This window comes from Varanus komodoensis, unplaced genomic scaffold (assembly GCF_004798865.1).
Source record: "Varanus komodoensis strain SLA01 unplaced genomic scaffold, ASM479886v1 scaffold10, whole genome shotgun sequence".
NCBI classification, from domain to species: domain Eukaryota; kingdom Metazoa; phylum Chordata; class Lepidosauria; order Squamata; family Varanidae; genus Varanus; species Varanus komodoensis.
Genome location: NW_025335269.1, coordinates 8,006,321 through 8,020,054, shown reverse-complemented (window position 1 = coordinate 8,020,054; position 13,734 = coordinate 8,006,321).

The window sequence follows — 13,734 nt, the reverse complement described above, 5'->3', positions numbered from 1 at the left end:
TTAGGACTCACATCAAGGGAGGGCATGGCTGGGCATCTCCTGAAGTCCCACACCTCAGCAGAGGTCTACTGACAAGAGCTGCCTGGAGTCATTCCTCCTCTTTATCAGTGCAGCTTGCTTGCTCACCTGCCTCTTGCTTTGGCCAGGCAGTAGTGGTGGCAAGGCAGATGAGCAGTCGATGTCCCTGTCTACTTGCTCATTTGGCTTTCTGCCTGGCCAGGATACAAGAGGTACATTGATGAGAAATGGACTGAGGATACGGAGCAATAGCAGCTGCAGCAATACTGGTGAGGCAGTATGTTCATTTAGGGAAGGAGCCCAGTGAGGCATGGGCCCTGAAAAACCTGGAAGTAGCACCAGAAATTATCCATCTTTTATACTATCCAGTGACTTTATGGCAATGTAGTCATACAGTCTTGCTTTTGAGTCACCTCTGATATGTAATTCAGCTTTATTTGCATAATTTTTAATGTTGCCATTGATATACTTTTTTCGGGCCTTAATGAATTAAAGAGAAGGAGAGGGAAGATACATGAAGGTTCATCTTGAAGACTGAGGTCAGAATAGATGCAAACCTCAAGCGAAACAAGCAATACCCCCGAGCAAGCTGATATTGATTTTTCCAAAATAAACAACCAGATGTATTGACTGAGAGATAAATCTTATTGGTGGTGAAGCTGAGTTTAACAGTATTCTCAGTGGTCAAGAGAAATGCTAATGTTTCCTGAAAATATAAATACATTTTATCCTGGCTCTGTAAAACCTGTAAATAAAATTAATCAAAGAGCTATTTCCTATAGAAAAATAACCTGTTAAAAGGGATGCACAGTATTTGCACGCTTTCCTGTTCAAAATGTTCACTTTCTCTGTATGAATAAACTAAAAACAGGTTGAAAACTAAAATGAGCTTTGAAATGAGTTTCAGAGAATTTTGACAGGCTTGAAAATCTCTGGTTCCCTCATCTCAGTCTGTCAATTATATCTATCAAGGAGCCTTTTCTGATTAGTGTGATTTCTAAAATAATTCCTGTGGATGTCCACACACAAAAGAGCAATCCTCTCAGTGCTAAATAGCATCTAGGTTAAGGATGTGTGGGGAGTCGATCTGGGGTTGGGAATTCATCAGATTCTGTGGGCTCAGCTCCCTGGATGCTAGTGCTTCCAGAGGCTCCGAGTACAAGTTCCTGGCAAGTGCACTGGTGTTTGTGGTGTTGAGAGCAGGTGTGATGGTGGGCTTGGGCTAGGGTTCCTGCAGGATGCTAGTCATGCCACTTCTGTTGATTCAGAGTCAGAAGATGAATGTGTTGATGGGTTTGAGGAACAGGGCTTTGTTCAAGATCCTGGGATAAAGCAGGGGGATGAAGCACAGGTGATTACCTCAAGGGCAGACATGGAGGCAGACCAAACAGATCCTGTGAACAGCATGGAGATACAGCCAGTGGGAGGGGCCACTGCAGTTTGGGAATCCTCAAATGGAGATCAGTCCCTCCCCTCAGAGCTGCCTCTCATGGCCAAGTATCAACAAAGGCAAGACACTCCATTGGATGAGAAGTGTGAGGAAAAGCAGTGTGTTCATTTCCACAGCACCCCTCCCAGAGGGTTGGGCACAAACTCAGATGGAGAGTTTTGGGAAGTAATCGCTAGACTGGGTTCGATAGCAGCTTGGTGTATGCTCAGAGGCTCGTCTGGATGATTTACAATTGGAAACAATAAAGGTCATTTTGCAAGAGAAACAGCCTGGGGCTGGTGACTGTCAGGAGGAGGAAATGTGTTTGGGACATGTGGAATTGAGCCTCACGTGCTGCAAAAGCAGCACCCCTCTTCTGTGCCTGGTGCTGGCATCACCAGCTGAACCTGGTGGGGAAGAAGGCTGGTTGCTGGGAGTGGCGCCTGACACGACTGCTTGCAGAGCCCCTCTGCCATGCTTAGCACTGCTGCCACCAGCTGCACCGGGCACGGACAAAGGCTGGTTGCAGTGTTCTTCACCCTGCAGGTGACAGGAAAGGTTGCTGGTTGTGTGCCTGAGGATCAGTGAGTGTTTGCAGACTTCCTGTTGACTCAGCTTACTTTGGAGGACTAGGCTGAGCATGAGGAAGTTCACAGATGCTAGAGGGATGGATTCCAAAAGGGTTCATCCCAACCCTAATCTGGATACCTACAGGATTCCTTGGATCCCCAGCTACAAGGGTGGGAATCACTTTGACCCCATAGCTGGAAATTGAAGCTGCAATTCCCCTCTGGCCTGCACCCATCACAGGAAAAACCACACTGGCTGTGTCTCTGAGCTGACAAGAATGATCATGGAAAGGGCTTTTGGGGGCATTTGGGGAGGCGGGTGGAAGATAGCTGGCCAAGATACATTAGCAGGGCCTCAGCCCCCGTACCTCCTGCTTTGAAGAGACCTACCTAAAAAGCCAAAATCAGCTGTCTAAGCATCTTGCAGGGCAGGAAGAGCACAAATGTGACCTTTGTCCCTGCACTCATGCCATCCTGCATGGGTGCCTGTAATCTTTTGCATTTGGAGAGTTATAGGCAATCTCACTGCATTGCACCCTAAAACACTATCTGCATAGTATAATTTGGAGGGTCTTTTCATCAGACAAAACAGCCACAGAACTCCAAGGGATGGCAAAAGGCTTGTGTGAATTCTCAGAGAGGTTCTATATACACCAAACTAGCTGTCAGTTTTGGCTTAGGGTGAAATTCAAAACTTTTTGAAGGTCCTACTCAGAAAAGGTTTCTGAGGACTGTTGAGCTGAGTCAAGAGTGTCATCAATTAAACTAGCCTAATTCAGGCAAGACGTTTTGCACAGAACAGCTAGTCCCTCCCTAATGTGCACTGGCATTATAAATTTGCACTAATGCACCCTCACACAAATGCAGATTTTCAAACAGGAACAAAATTCTTGTTAAAAAAAATCCTGCTAGGTCGATGAGCAGATGACAGAATGGAAGATGCCTGACAAGCTGCAAAACACAGATGGGAGACAGAATTCATGCATCCCTAATTGGTTCTGGGAAGGGGCTTCCTTAATCCCTCCTATTCAAGAAAACTTCATGCTGTCTTTATCCCTATGAAAATTTAACTTCTAATATCATTTTAGTGCACATTTCAGTGCACTTATTTTCCAATGATCCAGTTCTGGCTGGAGCTGCCATGTTTTCCAGAGCCATATGCAAGAGAAAAACACACACTTCTAGGCATTCTGATTTTCATATATTCTCCACCCCCTGATGCACACAGATAGGAGATACCAAAATGCTAAATGTTGATTATATAACTGTAAGAGATATAGTCTGTGGCAAGACAAGACATAGGCATAAAATTCAATTAAATTAATTGGAACTGGAGGACATTTAAATATACTGTAATCAGATGTCCAGTTACATCAAATGCACAGTTATCCTTGAGAGTGGATCCCACTGATTCCAATGAAGTAATTTTGAATAAACATACCCAAAGACCATGCTTTAAACCAGGTCTGCAAGTTTTTATTGATTTAGCATACTGTAAGAGCCTGTGAATTTTTTGAGGAGCCAGATTGGAAAGACTGAGGGGTAGATATATATGCATGCAACTGAAGAGGCAAGATCCTGTTCTTGCAGCATGTGGGTTTGTTTTTCCTATCCCTGACACTGACTTCCACACAGGAAGATCTTAATTGAGAAGTGTCAAGGCTGCAGTCTACTAGAAAATTATACCTTCTGGCTTCTGCCCTTCCGCCAAAGGGTGTTTACTGATTGGGATAACTCAGTGATGACGGTATTGAGCTCTGTGCATGTATTTGCAGGCATTCTTCTCACAGGCAATGTTATTCCTACATTTATTTATTTATTTTAATTTTAAGAGGTGAGCCTTACCATGGAAAGAGGTTCCAGAATTACATTCTGTAAAGCTTGAACTCAAACTGAACCCTGCTTCTAGAGGACCCACCTGAACAAAAAGGAGGGCAAAGAGGAAAGCCTAGCTGAAGTCTAAAATTAAGGAAGAAAGTAAAAGGTTCAGCAGAGAAAATTGTGAGGAGATGACTTTGTTTCTAAGTGTGCTGCATAAAGAATAAGTAAAGTGGGAAAGAAAGACATTTTATTGGCTGTATATAGTTTATCTTATATTACGCTTTGTATGAATTAGATATATGATGGGTCATTTATATCAATAATAAAGCATTAAAAAGGAAAGCATGGAAGGAGAGGCTGTCAGAGAGAAGTTTGCTAAAAAAGTGGAGGGGGGAGGGAGGGGGGGAGGGAGGAAGGAAAGATGCCAGTAATGGATTAGAAAGGGGTGAAACCTGAATGGGAGGAGGAAAATTATATGGCAATGAAATTAAGTAGGAAAAGGATAGACAAAGAAAGAATAAAGTGTGGAAAAGAAAGAGGAAAAGATGACCAGAGTGAAGGGTGACACTTCAAAAAAAATAAATAAATCAGAAATCCAAATGGCTGTTTTTGTAAGACAAACTGTTTTGAAAGTAGAGGATGGCTAAGAGAGGGAAAGGAACAGACAGGACTAAAGCCAAAAACAGGCTTTATTTTAATTCTGTATCTAGCACCCATGACATGGTGTTCATTTTGTTAAATATCAGTATCCCTGTTCTGGACAGAGGCCCTAGAATTAGGAAGGTAATGGGGGTAGTTTAAAAGAAAAAAAGGATCAGTATTTGTAGTCCTAGATGTATGTAAAACAGAAAAAAATGAAAAGGTATAACTGCTAGGTATGCTAGATTTGGGTTTTAAGGAATACCTGTTTGGATCCTAAGAGGCTGTATTAGCCAGGTACTACAAGTGGAAATGCAAACATGATGGAACAGCTCAGCACCAAATTCACAAGATGACAATGGGCTCCAATGTCTCATCTCTGTATATTTTGGTAAAAAGCAGTGCTTCTTTCTCTGTGTGGAGAAATTTGGGTTGAGACTGCAACTGTGTGCAAAGGCAGCATTTTCTCTTCCACTCATGCCATTTTTCCAATGAAAATCATCTACCACACATAACTGCTATTTGCCCTGCACAAACTTTTATGTAGCTTTCCAGAATGGGGCCAATCAATAATAGTTTAAGTAGGGATGGATGACTCTTATTCTGGTCCATGTTGTTTTCAAATGTGTTCTCTTATAATGTTTCTACATTAAACTGTGATACAGATAAGTTGAAAGATAGAAAGATATCATTTCTTAAATGCATGTATTTCTAGTCAGATAATCAATTTAAATGTAGTTTCCCAGAAAAGATTCATTTTAACATATAAAGGATACCCTTTTCTTTCTCTCTCTCTTTCTTTTCGTTTTCCTCCCTGAAGACAAGAACTGCCCTAGGACACTGAGGAAGTACAAAAGCAAGCGGTAAATAGCCACACTTCCATTTGGGATGTGTAGGTTTGAGTGTTGTGCTTAGGAATGTATGAAGATTCCTCTGTGTCTCCAGCTATGGGAGTATTGCTCTGAAAATAACAATGAAATTGAAAGCAAATCCAGCTTGGATCAATTATTGCCAAATGTGTGATTCTTACTGCTCTCCAACTAGAGCTAAAGCCCAACATTATGAGCCAGGAGAGAATCACATGAGCTTATTCTAAATGTTGGCCAAGCAAGCGCATAAATAATAAGCTGATGCCTTACCAGTTAAAAATAAAGTTTGTTCATTTTTGACCAATATATAGTCATGCCTGGAGGTATTGACTTTTTGCAGGGCCCCTTGAGGATTAGAGAGACTTTCTTTTGTAGTTATTGCCCATCATGGAGACACTTCCAGTTTCCATATTACTGTTGAAAATACTCCCAGCAGTTTTCAGCATGCTGCTTGCAGTCTCTTGCTTCTAATATCAAGATTTATTTCTCCTTAAGGAAAATATTGATTTCAGTGTCAGGCTTCTCCGTCTTCCTTGATATTCACCTTAGCACAATCCAATACCTTATTCAATTCAGAAGTGGGGAAATGCCCACACATAGTGAAAAAATACCCATTCATAACACCAGATATATAAATTGAGACTCTACCCTGATGAGAAACTTGACAGATTCTAAGATTTGCATAAATGTATGAGATTATTACCCATTTCCAAGAAATCCTGGGAAGAATGTATTTATTTATTCATTTGCAGCATTATGACATTACTCTTCAGCCAAAAGAAAGGTTCCTAGAGTAGCTTATAAAGTTTAACAACAAGACAATCCCTGCCCTCAGGCTTGCAATCTAAAAAACATGTGGGGCATCACCCCAGAAAGGCTGCCTTGGGAGGTATGGGGCTATATCCAATGAATACCTATATCCCCATACCTATATCACCTCACTGCTTATTTTCCATTTTGCTGATTATTTTCTGCCCCACTGGTATCATTGCATGAGAGATGGATCTGACTGAATGCCCTGCACAAGTGGGACCCATCACTTATGCAAGGAGGATTTTGTGTTCGTTTCTTGAAGGAGACAGGTGAGCCATATGTGAGCTCTGCAATTGGCCTCCTTCCAGAAATGAATATTTCCACTTGCTTTGAGTTGTCCCAGCAGCAGTAAAGCACCATTGCACAGGTGGGGTGGGGTGCTTGTGAAATGGAATTGGCAGGGCAGAATTGCTGGATCTGGAAGCATTGGTTGGAATCTGTCCATGGCAAAAGATAAATAGCCTGCCCTAAAGTCTGTATACAAGGCAGAGATAGGCTCCCCAACACTCTAAGCCATTTCTTTGAATCCACCTTTTCAGCATCACCAGAAATGTGTTCAGCAAGTCCAGTTTTTGATAACACAGGTTTTAAGAGGGAGGGATAGCACACCCTGGTCAGCCCCAAGGAAGTGTCCCTGGGCTCTTTGGTGCCTAACCTGGAACCCTAACCCAGAACTACGGAATTTACTAGCACAATATATGGTAATCACCACCAACTTAGATTGCTTTAAAATGGAAACAGAGTAAGTCGTGAGGATAGGGCTATCAGGACTTACCTGTCATGGGTAGAGATAGCAAAAAATAGATTTTGTTTACATTTTTACACTACCTGAAAATTCACAGGTGGAACACTTCCCTTATTTCATGCTTTCAAACCACAATGAAAACTAAAAATCAAGTTATTCTTCAAAATGCCCACTTCTCCAAATCACACAATGACATTTTCTATCAAAATATGTGCTCAAAAATACCTGTATCAGTTAAAGGTGTGTACAAATATTCTCAGAATGATAAAAAATAATGTAGAAAATGCATGAGATGAGAAAAAATCAATCAAAAATTGTTTCCAAACAATGTCTATAATAGGTCACCATCACATACACAATGCATACATTAGAAGAAATGCATAAGGAGATTGCACAAGAAACATTATTCACACTTATTAAAAATATATTCTCAAAGATTGCAGGGAGCTAAATGTAAGACTAGAAAAATGAAAGACTGAGTGCAACTGAAATTGACAGATTCACCCACTCCTAGTCTGGCTAGATATATATTACTTCCAGCATTAGAGGTAGTTATGCTCTCAAGTTACTGGAGATCAGCAGCAGGTGCCTTCATTTTCCACTTATGGCCTTCTTATGGACAGTTAGGCCTTTGGTCTGTTCCCTCAGGGCCTTTTCTTATGTTCTTATCTTCATTCTGAAAGGATACGTTTTTCAGACCAAGCAAGCACTGTCTATTTGCCTGGGGCTTCCTGATCTTTGGATTTTCCCACAGCCATCACTTGTTTGAGGTTCTCAGTGTCTGATCTGCCTCCACTGCCTTTCCCACATCGGTGCTGATGTGAACACATTCAAGACGTGACTACAAAAGTCATCCTATCTCAGAGTGACAATGCCCTGTAGGAGAGTGTGACTGAAGTGTGAGATATACTGCTCTTGAGTTCAGGACATAGGTTTGTTGCAATGTTTGCTCTCAGGCCCACATTTTGAAGCAATTGTTGAGCGGTGGTCATTGGAGGGGACTGGCACTGTTTTAAAAATAGATTTCGCTACATTTGCTTGCACATGTAAGACAGATCCTTGGTGTGGAGAAATATAATGACTGCTGTACATTTTCAATACGATGAGAGTGCTTTTGCTATCTAACTATACAACTACACATTGCATGAACTGTGCAACATGCAGTCTGATATGAATGTAGGAAGCTGCACATAGTGGATCTCCTGGGTTTTGCACAGGAATCTTTCTATCTTTACCAGTTGCTACAGGGAGATCAGTCCTAGGAACAGCTTGCATAAAGAGGCTGTGCTCTACACACAGACCGCATCCCCTTCCTAGCTCATGATATGTTGCATGTAGAAGACCCTGGCATGCTTCTTCACCTTAATGTAATTGTCCATGGCCCTGATTTGGATTGCTTTCAGTGTGCACTAGAAGGAAGGAGTAAACTTTTCCTTGCTGGTTTGCATTCCCAAATTCTACCTCACCCCTGCAAAGGGATTGAAAAGCCTCTATTGATGCCAGTGGAGATGTTCCACCTCTTCTTTAAAAGCCCTGTATGATTTGGGGGGGGGGGGTGATTTGGGGGAAGAAAACAAATGTCAGTCCTGAATGGAATTGTGCAATGTTACAGTGTCATAAAAAAAAACATCCGGTTAAATGCTACACTAGTGATAGGCAACCATATCGACCTGTGGGCACATTTGACATTTGAGAATATTTTTATTTATTTCTTAATATTTTAATATTTTATTTATTTATTTATAGTTCTATGCTATAACTCATTAAAAATCACATGACAAGTTATACAAAAAATTTTGACAAAATGGCTGCCATGGCTTGGTTAGCCACAAAGGACAAGGATCTGCACTTGCAGGCATTCATGGGAGATTAAGATGGCAGCCACTGGAAATTTCTGCCTTGCTCTGAAGCAATCCTAGCTGCAAGAAACTATGTTTAAAATTAAAACAAAAATTAAAATATATTTAAAATAAAAAATGGGAATAGGGTGTCCAAGGGCACACTGGTGCTCATGGTCTGTACATTGCCTGCCCCTGCATATTTCAGTTAATGCAATGAGACATTTGACCCACAGTCTATGCTGTGAAAACAAATGGTGTACAACCAATGTATGTCAAAGCCACACTTCAGAAATGACATCTGTCTCTCTCTTCACGCTACACTGACTTATGTCAGCATATATTCTAACAATTTATTGATACCTCCTGGAGATTTTAAACATAGCATAAAAAGCTTCCTTGGATCATGTTTTTTTCATTAGAAAGGCAAGCTAAAAGGTTTTCTTAAAAAATAATGTAAAACTAGAAAATATGAGGTTGGGTGAATTCTGAGGAAAAACCCAAGCATCAGTCAATTATGCTGGCCACCCCTGGAATTTCAGTAGCTGTAGACAACCTGCTCTTTGATTTTCTCTCCTAATATATTTCATGCCAAGCCATCTTAACATCAAAGATATCAATTTAACCATACTGTTGTTTGGTTAACTGATAAAAGGAGGGAAACTGTCCTTTATTTGCTCCTGATCATTACAAATAACTTTCAAAAGAAAAACATTTTCCTCAAGGCACCAACTAAATCCATGGCCTTTACAAAGTACTCTCTACAATTTACAGACAAAGGGCTGACAATCAGAAATTATGAGCAGTGCTTAAAAATAGATACCTCGTTTCCTGCTTTTATTCCCTTACCATTTACACATTGCTGTATAAGTTTTAATCGACTGTTAAAGAACCAAATTCACAAAGGCATTTTCTTAACTTAGCCTGTTGTTGTTGCTAGTTGTGAAGTCAAGTCCGACCCATCGTGATCCCATGGACAACATTCCTCCAGGCCCTCCAGTCCTCCACCATCCCCGAGTCCACTTAAGTTCACACCAACTGCTTCAGTGACTTCACCTAGCCACCTCATTCTCTGCTGTCCCCTTCTTCTTTTGCCGACAATTGTTCCCAGCATTAGACTCTTCTCCAGGGAGTCCTTCCTTCTCATTGGGAGGCCAAACTATCTGAATTTCATCTTCAGTATCTGGCCTTCTAAAGAGCAGTCAGGGTTGATCTCCTCTAGGACAGACTGGTTTGATCGCCTTGTGGTCCAAGGGACTCGCAGGAGTCTCCTCCAGCACAACAATTCAAAGGCCTCAATTCTTCAGTTCTCTGCCTTCCTTATGGTCCAGGTTTCACAGTCATACATTGCAACTGGGAAAACCATGGCTTTGACTATATGTCAGGAGGGTGATGTCTCTGCTTTTTAGTATGCTGCCTAGATTTGCCATAGCTTTCCTCCCAAGGAGCAAGCGTCTTCTAATTTCTTGGCTGTAGTCACCATCTGCGGTGATCTTGGAGCCCAAGAAAATAAAATCTATGATTACCTCCATTTCTTCCCCATCTATTTGCCAGGAAGTGATAGGACCAGATGCCATGATCTTAGTTTTCTTGATGTTGAGTTTCAAGCCAACTTTTGCGCTCTCCTCTTTCACCCGCATCAAGAGGCTCTTTAGTTCCTCCTCACTTTCTGCCATTAGAGTGGTATCATCTGCATATCTGAGGCTGTTGATATTTCTCCTGCCAATCTTAATTCCAAGATGTGATTCATCTAGCCCTGCCTTTCTCATGATGTGCTCTGCATATAAGTTCAATAGGCAGGGCAACAGTATACAGCCTTGCCGAACTCCTTTCTCAATTTTGAACCAATCAGTGGTTCCATGTCCAGTTCTCACTGTTGATTATTGACCCGCATACAGGTTTCTCAAGAGACAAATAAGATGGTCTGGTACTCCCATCTCTTTAAGAACTTGCCACAATTTGTTGTGATCCACGTAATCAAAGGCTTTGGCATAGTCAATGAAGCAGAAGGAGATGTTTTTCTGGAACTCCCTAGCTTTCTCCATGATCCAGCATATGTTGACAAATTTGATCTCTAGTTCCTCTGCCTCTTCGAAACACTGCCTGTACTTCTGGTAGTTCTCGGTCCACATACTGCTGGAGCCTAGCTTGTAGGATTTTGAGCATAACTATGCTAGCATGTGAAACGAGTGCAATGGTTGTGGTAGTTTGAACATTCTTTGGCATTGCCCTTCTTTGGGATCAAATGTAAACTGACTTTTTCCAATCCTGTGGCCACTGTTGAGTTTTCCAAATTTGCTGGCATATTGAGTGTAGCATGAATAACTCAGCTAGAATATTGTCTCCTCCACTAGCTTTGTTGTTGCTTAGACTTCCTAAGGCCCACTTGACTTCACATTCCAGGATGTATGGCTCAAGGTCAGCAACCATCCCATTGTGGTTATCAGGGATGTTAAGATCTTTCTTGTACAGTTCTTCTGTGTAATCTTGCCACCTCTTCTTAATCTCTTCTGCCTCTGTTAGGTCCCTGCCATTTTGGTCCTTTATCTTGTCCATCTTTGCATGAAACGTTCCCTTCATATCTCCAATTTTCTTGAAGAGATCTCTAGTACTCCTATTCTATTGTTTTCTTCTCTTTCTTTACACTGTTCATGGAAGAAGGCATTCTTATCTCTTCTAGCTATTCTCTGGAATTCTGCATTCAATTGGGTGTATCTTTCTCTTTCTCCCGTGCCTTTCGCTTCCCTTCTTTCTCAGCTATTTGTAAAGCTTCCTCAGACAGCCATTTTGCTTTCTTGCATTTCTTTTGCTTTGGGGTGGTTTTGGTTGCTACCTCTTGTACAATGTTGTGAACCTCCGTCCATAGTTCTTCAGGCACTCTGTCTATCAGATTTAATTCCTTAAATCTATTTGTCACCTCTACTGTATATTCACCAGGGATATGATTTAGGTCATACCTGAGTAGCCTAGTGCTTTTCCCTACTTTCCTCAATTTAAGCCTGAATTTTGCAGCAAGAAGCTCATGATCTGAGCCACAGTCATCTCCTGGTCTTGGTTTACTGAATGTATAGAGTTTCCTCCAGGTCAAACTATAGGTTTTAGTAATTGTATAGGGTATAGGTAAGCCCATTGTTTTTTCATTTTAGTGTAAGTGTGCATGGTCCTATTTTGGATTGGAACCAGCATGCAGGAGTCAGATTAAAATTTCCCCACATATACATTTGCTTCCCCAGAATTCCTCTACCTGACACTTTAAGGAAGTGGTTTTCTCTTATTTCATCCCCATGCAGTATACATGTAAGGCAGTGAAATTTCAGGAAGTATATGGGTAAGGGGAGATTGAAGCCATTCCTCATGGTGTATGCTGGTCCTTATCCCGCTTTGAGCCATGCACACTTACTCTAAAGTTAAAAAAAGGCTCTGCTGCCAACTGCAGAATTACCAGGGTAAATAACTTGGCCTACTAGATTCTCGTGGCCTTTTACCTGTTCTACTAGTGATCTTGTGCCTCTCACAGCTGTTTTACACACAAAAATAAACCTGGTGAAGCCTTTTCTTTCCTTTCCTGGCACATTTCAAAAAATGCAAAGACGGCATGTTCTGATGATTTGTGAACAGAAACGGAACAGGGCCATGTACAGTTGTGCTAAAGTGGGAGAAGGAGAAGGAGAGCAGCTCAACTATATGCTAGTGTCAGATGTGTCAGAATTTTGCTTCAATTTCCAAATCATCAGTTCTCAATTCTGTATTCTCAATTTTAAAAGTGACCAGAACTTGCACATTTGAACACAGAGTCTGCTATAGCTATTTACTGCAGGGTTGGAAATGGCTACTGGCAAGCTTCTTTTAGGGTAATCTATCCACTATTACTGAACTTCATGCAAGGAAACCCACTCAGACAAGCTCCCAAGCACTAGCAGATTCCTCAGAATATATTTTTGGGAAGAGGGGGACTCTAAATACCACTGCACTATTTTGTTTTGTTCCGGTTTCTGATGTACTGCAATGTATCATTTTGATACATTTTCATAGGCAAATCTTATTTGGTTAAGTAGTAGAAACAGCAGTATTAACTTGCTTCAGCTCGATAGTGAAGATACTGCTCCATTGTGGTTTTCTGTAAATGCACATTATTCATTTAGTGTAGCTGTTCTAACACATACAAGATTGCCACTGGGAGAAGGAAGCGTGAAATGTAGAGTAGGGAGCTAAGAGTAAAATCCATGCTGTAGCCAGCAGAAATTATATTCTCCAAGGATGTATTAATGTGATATTTGACAACCTGAAAGCCAACAAGAATGTGTGGACCTGCCAAGTATATATTCAGTTCTTTATACCTGTGGGAACACTAGGTAAGGTTTGGTTTTGATGGTCAGGAAGGAGAATGATTTCCATAGGGTAGGCAGCACATGAGTGAATGGTGGGGTTGCCCCAGGTAGTTTTGAGTTAACATGAGCAGAAGGGTCACTGTGTTCTCATTTTTCCTTTCAGATTATCCACGGTAGGTCAGGTGCTCTACCCTAACAGCAAAACAATATTATTACCAGAAGTGAAGGTTAATAAGATTTATGGGTATTGAAGGACTGTAGATGGCATTTGGACAGAGGACTGGCAGGAGGGGAAGTGGCAGAGGGAGAACTGTGATTGGGGGAGTGGATGGAAATCCTTTTAAATATGTCATTCCTTGGTCCCTTCTAGCCTCATACTACCACTATGACTTTATTTGCATTTATATAGTAGGGGTTTTTTAAAGCACTACCTATTCATTACTTCAGTGATGTTTTATATTAACTAGTCTATCAGATATAGCCTTCGGCTTCCACAGTGCAACCATAGCTGTTAGAAACCTACTCAAGGCACAATCCTTAGAAGTGTAGTTATCAAATGCAGCGTAAAAAAGGCAGCAGAGAATGGTTGCCTTTCCATGTTCTCACTCTGCATTTTCACTAAATGGGTTTTTATGCCTGTCTGTCTGTGGGGCTTTGGAAGGAGA